We start from the raw sequence: 11,050 nt of genomic DNA on the forward strand, positions 1-11,050 counted from the left end.
ACTTATGCAGGAAAATAAAAAGTAAGGGATGTAATATAGAATATCAGAAATTGTGTAATAGAATTATTGTCAACCTAAAATATTGTCATATAATTAGAAATACAGTTTACACTGGTTTTATACCAACTTGCTGTATAAATAGCCCCTAAAATATATGTAAACAGACCAATGTCTAAATTCTTGTTTTCTTGAGAAAGCTGTGAGTGCTACTTAAGCAATAAGGATCGAGGAGGTGTGGTATATGGCCAATATACCATGGCTAAGGGCTGTTCTTATGCACGATGCAACCACAAACCCCTGAGGTGCCTTATTGCTATTATAAACTGGTTACCAATGTAATTAGAACAGTGAGAACAGTAAAAAAAAAAGTAAATTTTTTTCATGCCAATGGTATACGGTCAGATATACCACAGCTTTCAGCCAATCAGCATTCAGGGCTCAAACCACCCAGTTTATAATATCCTGTCATGAACTGATTTCAGCCAGTGTATGGCTGTGGATTGACTGCATTGTTCGAATGAAATGTTGGCATAATTTCAAATTCATTACTTTACACAATATCTTATCACAGCACTGGCAAACCATAGTCCCAGTCGGTATTCACGTAATAATAAGGAATTCCCCTCGACCACGCCTACAAATTGGGGAAAACTAACATTCTTTCTTATTGACCCCCATTGTAAAAGAGGCAACTTCGTCGTAGATTTTTGTTACACAGAAATAACAAAGCATGCCGAAAAGCTGCTTTGTTGTTCAATGTACATGTAGCCAGGTCAAAAACCCCGACCTACGGTTTGCAATGCTACATAGGGAAATAGAGCCTGTGACAAGAGCCCTATGGCTTCAAGCAATTAGGTGTGGGAAAGTGGGAAACTTGTTTATTACAGTCCATTTATAACTACATTCACTACTTGTAACTGTATAGTCCGTTTGTTTGTTTGTTTGTGTTGTTGGTCTTGGCTAGCTTCACGTTCCGGTAGCTAGCTAGCACTCACTCAAGTGGCTGCTAGCATCATTATGAAAAGGGGCATGAGGAAAGCCTTACAATATAACGCTTTTCTAAGTAGTGAGAATGCTAGGGAGCAGACAATGTTGAAAAGTATTCTTTAGACATGTTGTACTTTTCTTAAATGTAGTTTTGTAATTGACTAAAACAAGCAGACAACAAGAAAATAGCGTTTGAAAAAGGTTACGTTTTTGCTGTGAGCCAATGGGGTAACCTAGGTAACCACTGTTTCCCCCCCTCCCCACATGCAGGGTCTCGACATTCTATCTAGTACCACTAGGTCTATGATTGACCAACTCCTTGACCAAAATGGCTGATCTTTATACCATCATAAGAAGGTGCATGTCCATTCTAATATTGTCATTCCTAATTCTACGTGGTTATTAATACATAAAATGATATAGATGCATAATGCACGACGCACTGTGGTAAAATGTAAAATACAAAAACACTTTCTTCAACCATTCTTAACAACTCATGGTTTATGATCAAATATCGTCATTAATATTGTAATCTCCATTCTCATCGACACAACCTAATGAAACCATTCTGAAAATGTGGTATGGTATTTATTAAAAGATAGAAAAAGGTATATAACTTGTTTGACACAGCTGGGGAGCAAAGACGATAAACTAGCTTCATGTAAACTTATAATTTCATTATATATTTCAAGTACGGGAGACTGGGGCAATTTTAACAGGGGGCAATTGTAACACCTTGAATTTCTACAAACATAAACAAGCTAGAGTGATGAAACTCACACAGTACATGCCCATTTAGGTTGTCTCCCTGCTTGAAAAGTTACAGCCAAATATCTCACTAGTTTTTTTAACCACTGGCTGTATTTTTCATATACTTCCCTGAGTATTAATGTGCAATAGTTCAAACTACCATAATTTTCATCAGCCATGCAAGCTCCATTGTGCCTTCAGAAATAATTCACACCCCTTGACTTTTTCCATATTCAGCCTGAATTTCATATTGATTAAATATATATTTTTTGCCACAGGCCTACACATAATACTGCATAATGTCAAAGTGGAATTATGTTTTTTGAAATTTTTACAAATGAATTAAACCTGAAAATCTGAAATGTGTTGAATAAATAAGCATTGTAGCCCTTCATCTGTAAGGTCCCTCAGTTGAGCAGGGAATTTCAAACAAAGATTCAACCACAAAGACCACAAAAGTGTTCCAATGCCTCGCAAAGAAGGGCACCTATACATAGATGGGAAAAAAACATTTGGATTTTGGAATCGCCCTTTGAGCATGGTGAAGTTATTAATTACTATTTGGATGTTGTACAGTATATATTCAAAAGAATGTGGACACCTCTTCAAATTAGTGGATTTAGCTATTTCAGCCACACCCATTGTTGACAGGTGTATAAAATCAAGCACACAGCCATGCAGGCTCCATAGACAAATATTGGCAGTAGAATGGCCTTATTGAAGAGCTCAGTGACTTTCAACGTGGCACCGTCATAGGATGCCACCTTTCCAACAAGTCAGTTTGTCAAATTTCTGCCCTTCTAAAGCTGCACCGATCAACTGTAAGTCCTGTTATTGTGAAGTGGAAACGTCTAGGAGCAACAACGGCTCAGCCGCGAAGTGGTAGGCCACACAAGCTCACAGAATGGGACCACTGAGTGCTGATGGGCGTAAAAATTGTCTGTCCTCATTTGCAACACTCAATACCGAGTTCCAAACTGCCTCTGGAAGCAGCGTCAGCACAAGAACTGTTCGTAGAGAACTTCTTGAAATGGGTTTCCATGGCCGAGCAGCCGGTCACAAGCCTAAGAACACCATGCACAATGCCAAGTGTCGTCTAGAGTGGTGTAAAGCTCGTCGCCATTGGACTCGGGAGCAGTGGAAACTCGTTCTCTGGAGTGATGAATCATGCTTCACCATCTGGCAATCCTCGGACGAATCTGGGTTTGGTAGAGGCCAGGAAAACGCTACCTGCCCCAATGCATAGTGCCAACTGTAAAGTTTGGTGGAGAAGGAATAATGGTCTGGGGCTGTTTTATATGGTTCGTGCTAGGCCCCTTAGTTCCAGTGAAGGGAAATCTTAACGCTACAGCATACAATGACATTCGAGACTATTCTGTGCTTCCAACTTTGTGGCAACAGTTTGGGGAAAGCCCTTTCCTGTTTCAGCATAACAATGCCCCTGTGCACAAAGCGAGGTCCATACAGAAATGGTTTGTCGATATCGATGTGGAAGAACTTGACTGGCCTGCACAGAGCCCTGACCTCAACCCCATCAAACACATGGGATGAATTGTAACACCAACTACGAGCCAGGCCTAATCACCCAACATCAGTGCCGACCTCACGAATGCTCGTGGTTGAATGGAAGCAAGTCCATGCAGAAACGTTTCAACATCAAGTGGAAAGCTTTCCCAGAAGAGTGGAGGCTGTTATTGCAGCAAAGGGGGGACCAACTCCATATTGATATCCATGATATTGGAATGAGATGTTCGACGAGCAGGTGTCCACTGTTCACATACTTTGGTCATGTAGTGTATCAAACCACTCAGTCACTACAAAGATACAGGCATCCTTCCTAACTCAGTTGCCGGAGAGGAAGGAAACCGTTCAGGGATTTCACCATGAGGCCAATGGTGACTTTAAAATAGTAACAGAGTTTAATTGATGTGATAGGAGAAAACTGAGGATGGATCAACAACATTGTAGTTACTCCACAATATTAACCTAATTGACAGAGTGAAAAGAAGGAAGCATGTATAGAATAAAAATATCCAAAATATGCATCCTGTTTGCATCACGGCACTATATTGATACTGCAAGAAATGTGACAAAGCAAATGGGTCAGTCTGCTTTCCACCAGACACTGGGAGATGAATTCACCTTTCAGCAGGACAATAACCTAAACACAAGGCCATATCTACACTGGAGTTGCTAACCAAGAAGACAGTGAATGTTCCTCAGAGATCAAGTTATAGTTTTGGCTTAAATCTACTTGAAAATCTATGGCAAGACCTGAAAATGGTTGTCTAGCAATGATCAACAACCAATTTCAAGCTTGAAGAAATTTGAAAATAATAAATAGGCAAATGTTGCACAATCCAGGTGTGGAAAGCTCTTAGATACTTACCCAGAAATATATCTGTAATACAGCTGTAATCACTGCCAAAAGTGCTTCTACAAAATATTGACTCAGGGGTGTGTATACTTAGATGAGATATTTTTGTATTTCAATAAAGTATTAAAACATTTCAAAAAATATGTTTTCTCTTTGTTGTTATGGGGTATTGTGTGTATGTAGATGGATGAGAAAAAAAACATTGCCATGAATGATGTGTCACTTGTTGTCTCTTGCTAGGCACATGAGGTTTTGTCATGACTGCTGGGTTGGGTGCAATGGTAATGCAGTGTTAAAATGACCCTGAGCTAAGCAGCCAAATGAAACAAGTGAATTATGAATTATACATGACTTATACAAATACTAACTTTAAATAGCCTTGGGGTCCTATAGAGTGCTAAATAAGTTGTAAACAGATATGATCTGGGCACAGATATCGAGAGGAACCGAACGGTCATGCACAAACATGGGTGTTACCATAATTATTGGTTACGTACATCAAAATATTCATATTGTCTATCATAATATAATTCAAAAACATGAATATTTTGTGGATTTATTTGGTTTATTTTTTTAGGTGTTACGTTTGACCCCAGCTACTGTTACAATTGTCTCTGGTACGGAGGCAAACATAACGTCTGGACTTTTCTGATTAAAATCAATATTGTGATCCGACCATCTTATGTACAGACATATAAACGGTATGAATGATTAGGAGACCGATGTAAGTTAATAAATAAATAAACTACTGGCCTAGTTAAAGTGATCGTTGAGCAATAGAGTAAAAGACAAAACTGGAACAATTGCCCCCAGTCTCCCCTAACTATTGCATAGTGCATGCATTATAGCTGATTTACACACAGGTGGCAAAATATCTCTATTTTCATGTCATCATACCAAAGCACCAGTTCCAATCCAAATGCCAATGCCATTTAGCAAACTCCAGGCATTTACATTTGTTGGATGACATGCAAATATAATACACACGCAGAAAATAACGCCATACTGTAAAATATGGTGATGAATCTTTGAAGTTATGGAGCTATTTTGCTTCCACTGGTCCTGAGGCCCTTGTTAAGGTGTACGGCATCATGAACTTTACCCAGTAAAGGATGTGAGGACTCTCTGGAGGAAAGAATAAAATACAATTAATAATCAAAAAACAAGCATGGAAATTGGAAGATTGCCTTATCAAAGTATTTACAATATACAGACACACACTCACCAGACTGTTTGGACCTCAAACACAGCCAGATATCCAGTCTCTATGACAGTGTGGCAGACGTAGATAAACGCACACACCTGAGAAAGTTTGGAGCCCAAACAATTTATTTATTTGTATTTATTTAACTAGGCAAGTCAGTTAAGCACAAATTCTTATTTGCAATGATGGCCTAGGAACAGTGGGTTAACTGCCTTGTTCAGGGGCAGAACAACATATTTTTACCTTATCAGCTCGGGGATTCGATCTAGCAACCTTTCGGTTACTGGTCCAATACTCTAACCACTAGGGTACCTGCCACAAGGTTCCAGGCATGCATTTTGATGTTTGAGGAATAAGAAGTTATCTTGTCAAGGTGATGCTTCAGGAAATCTAGAGTTCTGAGAAACCATAGAGAGGGAAAAGGAACAGAAAGAGAGGGAAGTGGGTTTTATTCTGTAGAGAGTGTTTGAAAACAATTGAAACTATTGGAGAAAAACTATAAAATGACAAAATGTACAGTCCCAAGGCAACAGTAAACATGTCTTCCCCTACGAATGATGCAGGCAAGACGCATCATTTTTTGTCCAAAACATTTTTTCAAAATCGAGCCAGTGCTGTCTGAGATATCGCGTGTGACTAATTTACGGACACAGAGCCACAGTCCCCTCCCCGATTTTATTGTGGGGGACAACAATAGGCTGGGCAGCACCACCTACGGGATATTTTTGGTTGAGATGGAGACGTGAATCCAACATATCAATTATTCATTTGTAGACAACCTGGAATTAAAGCCAGACTAGGTCTGGCAACTATGTGTGTGTTCACTATACCTGTTCACTCTTCTCCTTGTAGGCTTTACAGACGCTCCCCACCACTTGGCTGCAACCCTTTTGGGCTCCAGTGGCGCAGCAGTCTAAGGAACTGCATCTCAGTGCTAGAGGCGTCACTACAGACCCTGGTTCGATCCCAGGCTGTATCACAACCGCACATAATCGGGAGTCCCATAGGGCGGCGCACAATTGGCACAGCATCATCCGGGTTAAAGGAGGGTTTGGCTGGGGTAGGCTGTCATTGTAAAATAAGAATTTGTTCATAACTGACTTGCCTAATTGAATAAATAAATAACAATGTATCATTTAGTGTACCCTGTATGCACAACCCATGTGGAATTACTGGTCCCTGGCAGGGTTTTGTAACTGCCGATCTGTGGTCAAGAATGCCAAGTTCATCTCAGCCTATGCTGCCTTTCAGTGCCATGACTGTTGGCCCTGATAAAGAACGAATCACGCCAGAGAACACTGCTATTCCAGCTGCTCTCTCTTTATCGGACTACGCTTTCTCTCATAATCCGAGAGCATTTGGTCATCGCGGGGGTGGAACAGAGCTACTCTTTTCACCTCTTTCCTCTCACACTCACCTGTCCATCTCCTCATTTGAATTCCATGCTGTCACTGTCACTTGTCCACTCAAGCTTAACATTGTTGTCCTCTATCGCTCCTCACGTGCCCTTAGAGAGTTCCTCAATGAGCTTGACACCTTGATAAATTAATTTCCTGATGACGGCTCACCGCTCTCTGTACTTGACGACTTTAACCTCCCTATGTCTGCCTTCAATTTCTTTCTTTCCAACTCTCTCTTTCCCCTCCTTGCCTCTTTGGACCTCACCCTTTCCCAGTCCACTCCCATGGCAGGCAATACACTGACTTCATCTTTACTAGAGGCTGTTCGCCTACTTATCTCACTACAACCCCTCCAGGTCTCTGATCACTACTTTTTTTCCTTTTGTGTCTCCCTCTCCTCCAATACTAGCAACTCAGCCCCTACCTAGATGGTCATGCTCCGTCGCAATCGTCGCTCTCTCTCCCACTAGTCTCTCCTCTTCTACCCTATCATCTCTCCCTTTTGCTAACTCCTTCTCCCTCCTGTCTCTTTGACCCGACTCTCCTCCCTTTCCGCATCCTTTGACTCGCATTGTCCCCTTTCCTCTCGGCTGGCTCAGCCATTCACTCCTGCTCCGTGGCTGAGTGACTCATTGCGACCTTACAGAACAGGGCTGCAAGCAGCTGAGCGAAAATTTAGGAAAACTAAACTTCCAGAGAACCTTTCATCCTTTCACTCCATCCTCTCTACCTATGCATCCGCTTCTAAAGCTACTTTCTATCACTCTACATTACAAGCCTCTAACCCTAGGAAACTATTTTGAATCTTCTCCTCCCTCAATCCTCCACCCCATTCCTCCTCCCTCTCTGTGGATGACTTTGTCAACCACTTTGAAAAGAAGGTTGACGACATCCGCTCCGCCTATTGAGTCAGCTAGTCTCACTCACACAGAACTACCCTACGCCTTGAACACTTTCTCCCTTCTCTCTCCTGCTGAAATACTGTGACTAGTGAGGTCTGGCTGCCCAACAACCTGCCCGCTTGACCCCATCCCCTTCTCCAGACCTTCTCCCATTCCTCACTTCCCTTATCCCTGATCATTGCTTGTGTCCCCTCTGACTTCAAAATGGCCCGAGGCGCTCCGCTCCTCAAGAAACCAACACTACACTCCTCTGATGTCAAAAACTACAGACCGGTATCCCTTCTTTCTTTTCTTTCCAAAACACTTGAGCATTCTGTCTCTGACCAACTCTCTCGCTATCTCTCTCAGGACGATCTTCTTGACCCTAAACAGTAAGGCTTCAAGACGGGTCACTCAACCAAAACTGCTCTTCTCCGCACTACCAAAACTGACTCTCTCGCCTTCTGTATTTGGTTGTGTTGACAACCAAACACAATTCAATATCACTTTTGAAATACAATAAATAGCCTATTAACTTGTTGACAAGTTAACAAATTATATGTTGGATTCACGTCTCCAACTCAACCAAAAATAAAAGTTAAAGAATGGGATTAAGCCAGTGGCTCAGATAGAACTATCCAAGCAGTAGGTATAGTACATATCCTTTAAATGTTTCTATTTGGTTGCCTTGTCAACCAAACACAATTCAAATGTTGCTTTTGTAATACAGTAAATAGCCTAAAGTTAAGGCTATCTTAAAAACTAATGTAACATTTAACCTTAAAACTTAAAACTTAGTCTCAAAAGGGAGGAAATGTCATGGAAAATTACATAATTAGTCATACTATCCCATGTTTTACTGTTTAAAGAATGTATCTTGTTATATGTTGCTGTTTTTTCTAACCTGATACAAACTTGTCTTTGTGGGACTTAAGACTGGGCTAAGGTCCCTTTGGGTGCAACCGCAGCATGTGACATCCCGTGGGTTTACTGGCAGGGTAAACCCACGGTTTAACCTGCCAGTAAACCTACAGAAAGTCAGTAAACCTACAGAAAGTCACATGTATGGAAACTTGCATATTAAAGTGTTTGCTGTTGTGAATGCAGTTTGATGGTTGAGCCCTCGGGCTATCAACCTCATGCTATCTTAAATCTGCAGACAACTAATTGCCTTTTACACACTATATGCTCACTGCCACATATACAAAAAGGATGTACTTCTCTATAAAAGCTGAGAACCGACACTGTTCGTTGCGCTTTCAACTATGCACTGTTGATTCTCAATTTTTGCAAATCTTATAAAGTGTTGTTTAAAAGAATCTGCAGTTTCTCTCTTCCTATAAAATTGCTACCACAATTTGGTGACAAGGATGGGATGCTAACTCCACTTGCTGATTGCTCCCAAGGAGAGCGAGGTTAACTATGCACAAGGGAGCCCACACTCCGACTAAAACAGAGCAGGAGGGACCCTCCTTGGACCTGCCGGGAGTGTCAGTGAGTGGATACACCATTCCTATCAGACAAAATAATTTAAGGGTGAGACTGATTTTCTTTTAAACATCATAGAAAATCATGTTCTAAGACCAGGTTGTGCACATTATGTTGTTGTTGTAGCAAAGGCATCCCTAGTTAGAAACTTCGTTGTAGCAGAGTTATTTCTGAATGGGGGAAATCCTAGAAGTAATTCTAGGGCAAACATCCTGTTGAAGCAGGGTGATCTCCAATTGGGATCATTTTGTTGAAGCAGACGTATCCTGGTTAGAGACAGGGGTTGTGTTTCTCTGTTGAAGCAGCTAAGGGGGTGATATGACACGGTTACGAGTTGTGATTCCAGGGCACAATCCTGAGATAGAAAACATGTAATATTCCTGCAGGTTAAAAAAAAATATATATATAAAAAATTAAGAACTAAATAAACAAAAAATGTAAATAAATAAATATTGTAAAATAAAATGTATTAGTCAGTGTACTGGTAAAACACTTGGTTATGATTGGGAAACCAGCTATACATTTAAACCCTACATGGAAATGTGCATAGGAGGAACTACCATGTGGGTACAACATTTTAAATTACATAGAGTAATGAAAAAATATTTTGATGAAGAAGAAATTACTATTTTCAAATTATAAAAAAGTAAGACGTTGCTAACCAAATAGTGTTTGTTTTGTGTGTTTTATTTTGTTTCCTGAGTGTGTGTATTGACAAGAGATTTATATTATGGACGGACAATGGACCCTATCCGGCCCGACTGGCTGCACTGTGTGATCGAATAAATTAACACATTCTCCAGGGGACTCATTTATAAAATGGACTTACGATCAATTTTGATCTTAAGTATGACTTACGCAGAAAACCACGTATAAGTAGTTATTTATAAAACCTCACTTTGACGTGGAAATGATTTTATCTCTACGCAAAGTCTAGACTTGACATAAGTGATTTTCCTGCTGGTTATGTAGGGGTGTGGCTCAGTTGGTAGAGCATGGTGTTTGCAACGCCCAGGGTTGTGGGTTTGATTCCCACGGGGGGACCAGTACGGGGAAAAAAATGTATGAAATGTATGCATTCACTACTGTAAGTCGCTCTGGATAAGAGCGTCTGCTAAATGACTAAAATGTAAAATGGTATTGCAGTTTGGGACACACATGCCAGTGAATGCTCTTTCCCCAATAATGTGCTGGTCCATTTGGGAGAGCTCCGTTGTGCCAGGCCCCCCTCCATTATACATGCTTCCTTCTTTTCACTCTGTCAATTAGGTTTATATTGTGGAGTAACTACAATGTTGTTGAGCCATCCTCAGTTTTCTCCTATCACATCAATTAAACTCTGTAACTATTTAAAAGTCACCATTGGCCTCATGGTGAAATCCCTGGGCGGTTTCCTTCCTCTGCAGCAACTAAGTCAGGAAGGACGCCTGTATCTTTGTAGTGACTCGGGCGTATTGGTACACCATCCAAAGTGGAATTAATAACTTCACCATGCTCAAAATGATATTCAATGTCTGCTTTGTTTTACCCATCTACCAATAGGTGCCCTTCTTTGCAAGGCATTGGAAAACCTCCCTGGTCTGTTGTTCATTTTTTACATTTTTAGTCATTTAGCAGACACTCTTATCCAGAGCGACTTACAGTAGTGAATACATACATTTCATAAAATTTTTTCTCCGTACTGGTCCCCCGTGGGAATATAACCCACAACCCTGGCATTGCAAACACCACGCTCTACCAACTGAGCCACACGGGACTACTTCAATCTGTGTTTGAAATTCACTGCTCGACGGTACCCCACACAAAACTGTATCTGTGGGGTACAGAGATGAGGTAGCCATTAAAAAACAATGTTAAACACTTATTGCACACAGTCCATGCAACTTAAGAAAATGTTTACTCCTGAACTTATTTAGGCTTGCCCTAACAAAGGGGTTGAATACTTAATGACTCAAGACATTTC

This window comes from Salmo salar, chromosome ssa03 (genome assembly GCF_905237065.1).
Source record: "Salmo salar chromosome ssa03, Ssal_v3.1, whole genome shotgun sequence".
Taxonomy (NCBI): domain Eukaryota; kingdom Metazoa; phylum Chordata; class Actinopteri; order Salmoniformes; family Salmonidae; genus Salmo; species Salmo salar.